This window comes from Sciurus vulgaris (assembly GCF_902686455.1).
Source record: "Sciurus vulgaris genome assembly, chromosome: 14".
NCBI classification, from domain to species: domain Eukaryota; kingdom Metazoa; phylum Chordata; class Mammalia; order Rodentia; family Sciuridae; genus Sciurus; species Sciurus vulgaris.
In genome coordinates, this window is record NC_136475.1 from 37,866,189 (window position 1) to 37,878,174 (window position 11,986).

Sequence of the window (11,986 nt, forward strand, 5' to 3'; positions counted from 1 at the left end):
CATGTTCTTGGATAGACAGAGTTAATATTGTCAAAATGGTCATTCTACCAAAGGCACTATATAGATTCAATGCAATTCCAATTAAAATCCCAATGATGTTCCTCATAGAAATAGAGAAAGCAATCATGAAATTCATCTAGAAGAATGAAAGACCTCAAATGGATATCCTTAGTAGGAAGGATATCCATTACTTACTAAGCTATCCTTAGTAGGAAGAGTGAAGCAGTAGGTATCACAATACTAGACCCTAAACTCTACTACAGAGCAACAGTAACAAAAACAGCATGGTATTGGCACCAAAATAGATGGGTAGACCAATGGTACAGAATACAAGGCACAGAGACGAACCCACAAAAATATAGTTACCTCATACTAGAATAAAGGAACCAAAAACATACAATGGAGAAAAGACAGCCTGTTCAACAAGTAGTGATGGGAAAACTGGAAATCCATATGCAGTAAAATGAAATTAAACCTCTATCTCTCACCCTGCACAAAACTCAACTAAAAATGGACCAAGGACCTAGGAATTAGACCAGAGACCCTGCACCAAATAGAAGACAAAGTAGGCCCGAATCTTCATCATGTTGGCTTAGGATCACACTTCCTTAACAAGACTCCCAAAGCACAAGAAATCAAAGCAAGAATCAATAAATGGGATGGACTCAAACTAAAAAGCTTTTTCTCAGCAAAGGATACAATCAATAACGGGAAAAGTGAGCCTACAGAGTGGGAGAAAATCTTGTCCACACACACTTCAGATAGAGCACCAATCTCCAAAATTTACAAAGAACTTACAAAATTTTACACCAAAAATACAAAGAACCCAATCACTAAATGGGCCAAGAAACTGGACAGATACTTTACAGAAGAAGATATACAGGCAAGATATATGAAAAAGTGTTTAAATCTCTAGTAATTAGAGAGAAATGCAAATTAAAACCACTCTAAGATTTCATCTTACTCCAATTAGAATAGCTATTATCAAGAACACAATAGATGTTGGTGTGGGTGTGGGAAAAAAGGCACCCTCATACATTCCTGGTAGAGTTGCAAATTGGTGCAGCCACTCCAGAAAGCAGTATGGAGATTCCTCAGAAAACATCCTCAGTTTATACCCAAAGGACTTAAAATCAGCATGCTACAGTAACACAGCCACATCAATGTTTATAGCAGCTCAATTCAAATTGCTAGATTGTGGAACCAATCTAGATGCCCTTCAACAGATGAATGGAAAAAGAAACTATGGTATATATACACAAATGGAATATTATTCAGCCATAAAGAAGAATAAAATTATGGCATTTGCCATAAACGAATGGAATTGGAGAATATCATGCTAAGTGAAAGAAGCCAATCCCAATAAACCAAAGGTCAAATGTTTTTCCTGAGAAGTGGTTGATGATACATAATGGAGGTGGGGGGGTTGTGGAGTGAGAGAAGAATGGAGGAAATTTAGATTAAGAAGAGGGAAATGAGATGGAGGAAGAGGTGGGGGTATGAAAGATGGTGGAATGAGACAAACATCATTATCCTACATACATGTATGATTACACGAATGGTGTGAATCTACATCAAGTACAACCATAGAAATGAAAAGCTGTACCCCATTTGTGTACAATGAATCAAACTGTAGTCTGTAGAAATTAACAAAAAGGAATAGTTACAAAAGTTCCAACACAAATATTAAGACATCATATTTTATCAACTCTAACCTGCTTACTTTTTAATTTTATAAGAAATTGCTATTCCTCTCATTTCTTGATAACACTTTAGGTTTAATAAAATGTTATTAATTGAAATTCTCTTTCTCATGGGAGAAATGATTAGCATTTTGTCAATTTACTAAGTTGTACTTTCCTTGATACTTCCACATTAATATTTCTCTTCCCAGGAAGCCTCTTCCAGCATATGGAGCATTTTGGTAAACTCGTTTACATTGTTTTTTTGAGCGTGCATTGTTATGTCTGTCATGTTTACAATATTAGAGCCAAAACGGCTTTAGAGCTCTTGTCTCACTTCTGTGCATTTTTGATATTCCATAAAGTACTCAGCTCAGAGGTGGAAATGGAGTAACCAGCTCAATAAATAAATAACTCTTGAATTGACTGGACAGGTGTCAGTGAGGTGCTAATGCATCCAGAATTTTGTTTTGTAATGGTGAAATCCAGTTAAATGTCTGTTTCTTCAGCCTGTGGGGTTTTTTTTTTTTTTTGGTTGTTTTGTTTTGTTTTGTTTTGGTGGGGATGGTGGTGACTGGCTTGGATAGTAAACAGAAATATGATCAAAACTTTACCAGGACAGGAAGAAATAAGGGAAAATACTCTTTAATATTCTTTAAACGATGAATGAAGACTGAAGAAGTTACCGGAAAAAGAGGCATCAAGTTTTAGTCGATCATCAGGGGATGAGATAACTTGCATTATTATGTTTTTCTTTTTTTCAGGTGAGTTCTTACCATTTCCTTTTTAAAAAAAAAAAAAAAAATTTTTTTTACAGATGTCATCTTGACAGTGTTGTTCTGAATTTAAAAAGATACATAATTATTTAAATGTATGCAAATTAAGTATGTATTGCTGTAACTATAGTATCAGTATAATAAAACCAGCACTAGAAAGGAGAATTTTTGGCAAGTGAGTACATAATTTTCCCACAATAGCAAGGCAACCAATTAAAATGATTTGGTCAGAGAAGTTGGGTTAGACAGAAATTAATAAGTCAAGAAAGACCAGACTCTGGTCACAGAGAAATAGCTGTAAAAAATTTATAGGCATGAAACAACAACAGAGTTCATTAGTCTGCATACTTAGCAAGTTGATTTAAAAATTTAGACTCTCCTTCTTTGATACACAGTAGTGTCTTAGTCCTGGGCAGTCAACGGTAGCAATACCTAAGTACTTTTGGACCTAGGACATAACACAGTTGAAACCCAGGTTTTTCCACATACACATATCCGTCTAATGTGGATAAAAATGAAATGAATTAATTAAAAATAGCAGGCACTACTTCTGTAAGTAAAATGCAAGAAGTAAAGCTATAAGATTTATCTCACATGATCATTCATACCTCTTAAATCAATTCATCTTTGACTCAAAGACCACTCTGAAGTTGCAGGAATGCCAAACACAACATATTAAGTACTATTTAAGGTAAGTTATAAAATATAGTATCTTGTATTGTGTAAGCATATGACATGAAGTATCTCAGCATGGAATAACCAGAGTAAATCATCACAATGCGTGACATGATTCAAAGCAAAAGGAATAAATGGAATACATTGTGAGTCCGTCTGTTTTTCCTTGTTCAGAATTTCTCTTTTGAACTCTGAACAAAGACACAAATCAATCTAAGTCATAGAATATCTGGAATTTTTTTTTTGATATATGTCCTAGTTTATTCCATAGATTATTTCATAGAACCAGATATAAAATAAATGGTGAGTCATACTGCACAGAGTTCTAAAAATTTGGAAATTAGTACTGAAGGAATTTGAGACAGCTATCTGATCTCCTACCCCAACACCACCCAACTGAATCTGCCAAACACAAATACAGCGGGGGTAGCTGCTAGCAAAGTTGGTAGGAGGTTAAGAGAGCAACATTCAGGAATAAGATGTGTAGAGACCTCAGGAAAGGGAAGTTTTGCATTATCATTTCCTTGAAGGATATATGCAAAATATGGGTCAAAAATAAATGAAAATAATAATTTTGCAATCATATTAAAAATTAATATGAGTTACATACCATATGCTTCCCAAAATCCTGCCTAGCAGTTATGATAATATGTAACACAGGAGTTAAAAGCATTTTAAAAGCATCCATGTAGGCAAGACTGTCAAATTCAGTTTACTGTTGTGAACAGTTTGGCACACAGGGACCCTCAATCTCTATTTAGTGAATGAAAGTACAGTGTAATTTGATGTGCGTCAGCCATAATTCCAGAACAATGCAGCATTCTAGCAGGAAGAGAGTTCCAAAAGGACCTCATTGGTACCTTCACGTGGCATGCAGAAACAAGGGTAGAGTCAGGCAGAGCAAAAGAATTTTACTCAGCATGGGAATAGTTTTTACTAAGTGTCAGTATAGAGGAAATGGAGCCAAAGATAAAAACCAGGCCATGTTTCTTCACCCACTACCCAATTAGGGGTGCCCACAGAGAAAGAGCATGCAGAGGAGATGTGAAAGAATATCTAGTGTGCATCACTAGGACAACTGACTAAACTTAGTCTTAAGGTGGCTGCTCAGTAGTAACTGAGCAGAGATAAATGTATCCTGACACTCCAAAAAAGAGGCTTCTGAGAAAACTTTCAGAGAAATATCTTCCAAAAGAGAAACATGCTTGGCTAACCTATTTCAAAATTTCAAGAAACAGATAATTTTTATGATATTCAAACTATTTCTATTACTAAAATAGAAAGAAAAATAGTTTCTAATTTTCCTTTTATGAAAATGCATGGACTTAATAAACCATAAACACAGTAATATTAATGCAATACCTGACAGAAAGTAGCTAAAGACACTAGCATTCATTTCTAATGAAAATCAAAGTAGTAAATCCATAGTCATGGCAATGGAATTGGAGAAGGTTTTGGGGTGATAAAATACTTAATATAAACAACACTTTGACTTACATTTTGCAGGGTTAGTGGTCACTTAATCTCATTGATTTCATACCTGTAGTGAGGCAGTACATCATGGCAGCAGTACATGGCGGAGAAGGTCTTCACCATATGGCAACCATGAAGCAAAAAAGGGACAGAGACAAAGGACCAGCATCCCAATATTCCACTAAAGGGCATGCTCCTAATGACCTAACTTCCTCCTACGGGGCCCCATCTCCTAAAAGTTCCATCACCTCCCAGCAGGACCACAAGCTGGTGACTAAGCCTTTTGGTACATGAGCCTTTGGGGGCCATTTCAAATCCAAATCATAATATGAATTTTTTTCATAAAAGGCAAAAACAATGTGGCTGAAAAAAAATCTTCATCCAGGTAGAAGCAGCATTACTACCAGTCAGGTATAGGAATCTGCTGCTATTAATAGTCCTTAATATTATTTTGAAAGAGTGATCAGAGCTAAGCAAGATATATTTAAAGGTGTTCATTATTTATTGATAACCACCTATGCATCCTTGGAAAGCCTGACAGAATTGACTAATATGCTATTTATAGAATTAATGTGAACATTAGTATCACCATATATATTTACCTGCTCTTATATAATGAAATAAAAGGTCATTTTTATACTACCAATAATAATATAAAATGCTTATAATTTTTACAAAGAAATATATCTGCATAATTATATCCACACTTTTATGACCATATAAAGAGACTCAATTGGAGAGTCACAATTTGTTCTTAAAAAGTGACCAATAATTCGAAGTCTTGCTAGTATAGGTGCAATTTATTCTAACTCATTTACAGTGTTAGTGATAACTTCCAAAAATTCCTACTCTGTGTTGAGGAGGTAGTTTAGTGATACAAGGGAATGATCAATAATATAATCACCTTATATTTTTTTATAATATAGTTAAAAATGTAATTTTGTTTGTGGTTCTGGGGATTGAACTCAGGGATACTTTAGCACTGAGCTACAAGCCTAACCCTTTTTCTTTTAGTTTTTTAAAATTTTGAGACAGGGTCTCACTGAATTGTTGGGACTGGCTTGGGATGGGCAGCCTCCCCAGTTGCTGGGACTACAGGCATCCACCACTGCACCTGGCAAAAATGTAAATAATTTTAAGTCAAATAATGCAAAAAAATCAAAGAAAGAAGAACATAGCTTTGTCCCCTGCATCTGTTTCCAATGTTTCACAGTAAAGGAAATATATATATATTTATATATGTACATATATTTATATATATATGTAAATTTTTTTGGTGTAGGCATTGAACCCATGCTTAGCCACTAAGCCACATCCCCAGCCCTTTTTTATTTTTATTTTTTAAATTTAGAGACAGGCTTTTTCTAAGTTACCTAGGACCTCACTAAGTTGCTGAGGCTGGCTTTGAATTTGTGATCCTCCTGTCTCAGTCTCTCAAGTTGCTGGGATTACAAGTGTGTGCCTCCATGCCCAGCAAACTTTTAATTTTTATAGTAAACAAAAAAAATCATCTTTAAACAACAGATGTGCAGTAAAATAGAAATTGGCATATATGTTTAATAATGACTGACTTCCTATAATCATGGATGAGAATTTAGGTCACTTTCCCATTCTTATGAAAATTTTATTTTTACTTATGACATTCATTATTAAAGTGTAGCTGTGATCACTCATTTCCTACATGAAGTTCATTGTTCCCTCTTTTTGAAAAGTTAAAAAATAAAAATTCTTCTGTGATAAGCAAGTTTTATTCTTCCATTTTAATCTCTCAACCTCTGTAAGTTGTACATTTATGTTCATAATTTTAGGATTGAATATTTCTATATTCTGCTCTAAAATCATAATTAAATACTGTAGCTTTCATCTGTAGTTTATTTTAAATGAATAAAATCAATAATCTGTACTTCTATTTTTGAAATTCTGCTAATGCTGTTTATAGTAGTACAGAACATGGTAACTTCTTCTCATATCTGGGGAAGCATTTGATGTGTTTCCCTACTTTATTCATTGACCCTTTTTCTTTCCTGCGTTGTCTAGCCAAACTTCTTCAAAATTCTCAAGCAACTCTCTACATTGTGTTATGACATACCTCCATCACCTCTCTCCTACAGTCACTCTCCACATGCCTCAAGGTGAGGTTCTCAAACCCAGCGGTGGAGATGGCAGCTTGAGTCTTCAATTATCCTCCAGTTATTCTTTCCTTAGAAAACATTCTACCACTTTAAAAAATATCTATACTCTTTCCTTCCTATGGCTTTCTAAGCATGTTCGTCTGTTAGGTAAACTTTTTCCGAGATTTTGTATATTGATAAATGTCATTATATTGTTCTTACATCTTACACAGACAATGTGAAAGGGCATTCAATTGTAGGTTCAAAATCTTTCCTCTTAAAATGGTAAGGGAACTTCTATCCCCTTGGACTCTTAAAAACCAAAGTAGTTGATCACATATTTGATCTCTGCTTTCATTTTATTTGTATTTTTATAAAGCTGTCCTATTTTCCTCAGTGTGGATAATTTTTTTAAACATACTTAGTTTAGAACATGGGTCTTTTATCATCTGCCCTATTTGGAACCAGGTTAGATTTTGTAATTTTTCATATAGATATGTTAATTCCACTGTGGAAAATAATTTCATATTGTTTCTTTGATAAATTTCTTATTTCTTTTCTTTCTTTTCTTTTCCTGAAATTCCCATACAGCAAATTTTTAACATTCTGAATTAAGGTACTTTTTAATATTTTATTCTTCTATTCTTTTAGTCTCTTTAACAGTCTACATTTTGAGGAATATTCCCATGTTTACTTTGCAGCATCTAGGCTTATAATTGTAATCATTTAGTAAATTATACTCAAATAACTTTCTTATTTAACTTTTGTTTCTCTGAAGGCAGAATCAGAAGATTAAAAGTTGATCTCTGTTCTCTCAGTTATCTCTGTTTATTTTGAAGAAGTTAATTTACCTTGGTTTTATTCTGTTAAAAGTCAGGTTGTACACAAATATTTATTAATTTCTGATTATCTTTTTCACATAAAAATGACACAGTAGAAATTTAGAATAGGGAATGATTTGACAAGTGATCATCTTTTTTAAGGGGAAAAAGGAGAAATAAAGATTTTATTCTGAGGCTTGTATATTCACTCAGTATCAGAAATAGTTCTTTAAATTTATATGAAAAATTATCTTTGCCATTTATCTCATAGATTAAATACTGTCTATTGTTTTTGTGCTGTTTGTCATGTGCTAGTTTTTATTCTAGATAATTGGGGATAGAGCTTAGAATATAAATAAGCTCTCCTAAAAAGAAGAGCATTTATACTTTATTTGCTATACAAAGTTGATAAAGCAGAAGGGGATAAGAAATGTGTTATGAGTCTGAGCTCTGGGAATCCAGGTACATGCTTTGTTTCATTGTTATGTTGTTTTCTCATTGTGTCTTGGAGAGTTTTTACTCAGAGTCAGGGTTTGGCAATAGAAATTGCTGCCTGAGGGGGAGTTGGACCAATTTCTTTTAAAGAGATATGTGCTTTAAAATAAATGACAGTACTAAAAATAATGATCCCCCAGAACCCTAACTTTATGTCAGACACTAGTTTATTAATTTTACTTCTAAAATTTTCATATATTACTCATTAAACCTATGATGTAGGGTACTATTTATTACTACTTTTTAAATAAGATGAATGTTAGATTGATAACTAAGGATAAAGGCAAGACTTGAGTACTATACATTGTTAGATCTTTCTTACAATTAAGACAAAATAAACTCATTCTCATAAGTATATTAACTTATAAATTGCATAGTTGTGCTGCTGTAATTAATCCACATTTTAAATGCTCCTAATTTTGATAGATAATAAATGTAATAAAATACTTTTTTCCTCTCTTTACTAAGTCTACTTGTTTACTTTGTACACATAGGCTGCCACCATTTAATAGTTTAGAAGAAGAAGAAATATTATTCCAGAGAAGTAAAATTAAGGGGATCCCTGTCATCAGGAGAGTAGTTTCAGCTGGATCCTGAAGAATTAGTGGGATTTCAATGCAAGGAGATGACCAAAATGTTTTTTGCATTTGAAATGTATCAGCAAAACACTAGGAGGCAGGAAAATCAAAGAATCATTTGGGACACTGTGCCAACTTTAACAGAGAGAATGGAGGGAGAAACACCCCAAAACAAATTAGGACAAAGATTATTGAGGTTTCAATTCAAGAGTGTGTGGACCTTATCCTTTAACAATGGGATTTAAAGAAATGTTTGAAAATGGATAGCTAAGGGCTGAGACAGTAATTTTAAAATGCCACCTCATTTTCCATAGTAAAATCAGCACAGTTATAAAACAACAGGATAAAAAGAGATTTTAAATTTTCCTTTTCATAAAAGCAGCAGAAGCACATTTTAGATACCCTGCAATAAATTCTCTTCTGTCGCTGGCTCTTTGTGGTTCCAAAATCCATGGATATTTGTGACCGCTTGCAGCAACAACTTGCACGGGTCTTATGGGTGGTGGAGTGGAAACTGAGGCACTTCTATCTTTCTCTTTAGTGCACTGCTTTCTTGCTTGTTTATAGAGGATAGAGGAAACCAGGTTTACTTGCTTTGAGAGGAGAGAGAGAAAGAGCCCGCTTATCAGAGAGAAAGAGACTTTGCTTAAGAGAGAAACTTTGAGAGAAAGACAAGCTTTGCTTAGAGCTTAGAGGAAGAGACTTGCTACACCTTAAAGTCCTGCATCCTGTGAACTAAGGGTACGTCCACCCAAGGTGCCCTAGTGATGCGTCTCAGTTCTCCGTTCCGAGATCTGCTTTCCGCCGCTGCCCCTACTCGCTGCTGCCGCGTGTGTCTTCTTCTGCTTTCCTGCTAATGGCTGCTGTGTCTCTGTCTCGCTCCGCCTACGCTTATATCACCTCCAGGAGGCGGAGAGCAGGGCCACGCCTCTTACGCAAAGATTAGGCGAGACGCTCCGAGCAGGCAATTAGTGCTCGAGAACACATGCACATACATTGTATGCATGGACGAGAAAATCACCTGAGTGTGCTTATGTCAATTAACCTCCTCGCTGCTGATGTGATCAGGCGCCATCCTGGCGCCGCCAACATAACACAGCCCCCAACACTCTTCCTTTCTTTAGTATATCTCTCATAATAGTTTTCTTTAGTAACTACAAAGTAAAAATATTTATAATCTATGTAAACTTGCTGAATGATGGGAAAATGAGCCCAGAACATTGCAGTTAAAGAGGACACAGCCTTGAAGTCTGGTTTTCTGACTCCCAATCCTTGACTTTAAACCCGTGATTTCCAATTCTCTACATTATGGAGTTGTAAATGCCTATGACCAGCTTAATACATAATAGTGAAACAGACATTAACACACTCATTAACTATCTTAAGAAACAGAAAATTAACTGCAATATGAGTTCTCTGGATGCCTCTCACATATCAGTCTATTTCATCATTCTTGAGAGGAATTATATTGATATTTTAAAAAATTAATACATATTGTTTTAGTCAACTTTGTGTAACTGTGACCAAAAGATCCAGCAATAACAACTTAGAGAAGGAAAACTTTATTTTGGCTCATGGTTTCAGATGTTCAGTCCCTGGTTGGCTGCCTTTCTAGGCCTGGGCCCAAGGTGAAACTGAACATCATGGCAGAATAGTGTGCTAGAGAGAAAGCTGTTCAGTTCATGACAGTCAGGAAGCAGAGAGAGACACAGAAGTGTGTAAGTGACCAAATATAAACCCCAAAGGGATGCCTCAGTGACCTACTTTATCTAACCACAACCTACCTACCTATAATAACTACCCAGTTAATCCATTCAAGTGGTTTAATCCACTGGTCAGTTTACAGCGCTCCTAATCTAATCATTATATCTCTGAAAATTCTTACATTGTCTCACACATGAGCTTTTGGGGAAAACAGTATGTATCCAAACCATAAAAAAAATTTAAAGAAATTTATGATTTTCTTTAACAATTTTAGTCCATATGCATTTCAGAAATAAAAAATTTTAAATCATAATGCATTGTCTCTTTTATATATTACTACAAGGAGTTTGCTAATCTTAAGATTATTCTTCCATATTCATGACTTTCTTTTGAGTGTACTAAATATGGTTTTGATGCTAATGGTTTAATGGCAACATAATATGGACAGAGTAGTAGTATTTTTCATTTCTATCCTATTCTTTGTAAGAGTTTGCTTACATTTGGAATTACCTGTGAATAGTTATAAATAACTATAAAACAAATTGGCCCTGTAGTTGGTATTGGGTGATATTTTCTTTTGCTGTGTGTGTCTCTATCTTCTTGTGTCTGTGGTAATTAAGTTTTTTTTTTTTTTTTTATTTCTTGGAATGTATTCATTTTATTATTTAAGTTTTCAAATGAATCTGCATACATTTCTTAATATTATACTAGTTCTTTTAATAGTTTATGCTTAAATTAATATTGTTTTTGTCTAAATTAATCTACCTGATTGCTATCAATTTTATTTTTATTTTGAGAGGAGCTTCTTGAATGTGTCAATTCCCCATTGGATTTCGATTTCATTAAATTCTATAAACATATCTTTGTCTTTTTTCTGCTTCCCTCCTTCTTTCCTCTCTCCCATCCATTTTTTTCTTTCCTTCTTTGAAACAATTTAAAATCTTTTTGTTTTCATGTATAAAACTGGTTGACAATTTCCATCATTTGAATTTTTCATCACTTATAAATATTTGAGACTACAAATTTCATCTAATTGCTACCTTTGAATTATCCCTAAGTTTAAATATATTCATTCCTTATACTATTATAAAGCTTTTCATATTAGTTTTATTCTTATTTAATTTATATCTTGATTATGTTTTTAAAAATTCTAATCATATTTTTATAATTATTAATCAAATTATATTATGTTTCGACTCCTGGTCAGTAGAATTTTAAACCATAGAAATTCATAAGATGTGGTATATGGCCTAGGACACTTAAGATTTTAAGAAGTTCCATGTATTTGCCAATCACTGGTTGCAATTTTCATGTGTTCACACTAAATTAATTAAGAGAATCATTCATATATTTAAATTTTGTTTGCATTTTATGTGTTGAAAATCAAGTATAAAATGAAATAAAAGTTGTTTTATTTCTTATCAATCTTTCGTTTGTGTTCAGCTTTATTGTTTTTTCATAATCCTGGAAAGTTGAAGATTTTAATATTAGGAGTAATATTTCTTCTCTCTAGTAACACTAGAGGCAGAAGGTTTGGGTTTGAATTCTAGCTGCCAGTTCTTAGCAAATGCATAACCTTGGGCAAGTCATTGAAATTTTCTGTGCCCCCTCATTGTTTGGTAATTGGGATTTAAATAGAAAATTTCTCATCGGGTATTATGAAATTGTGTT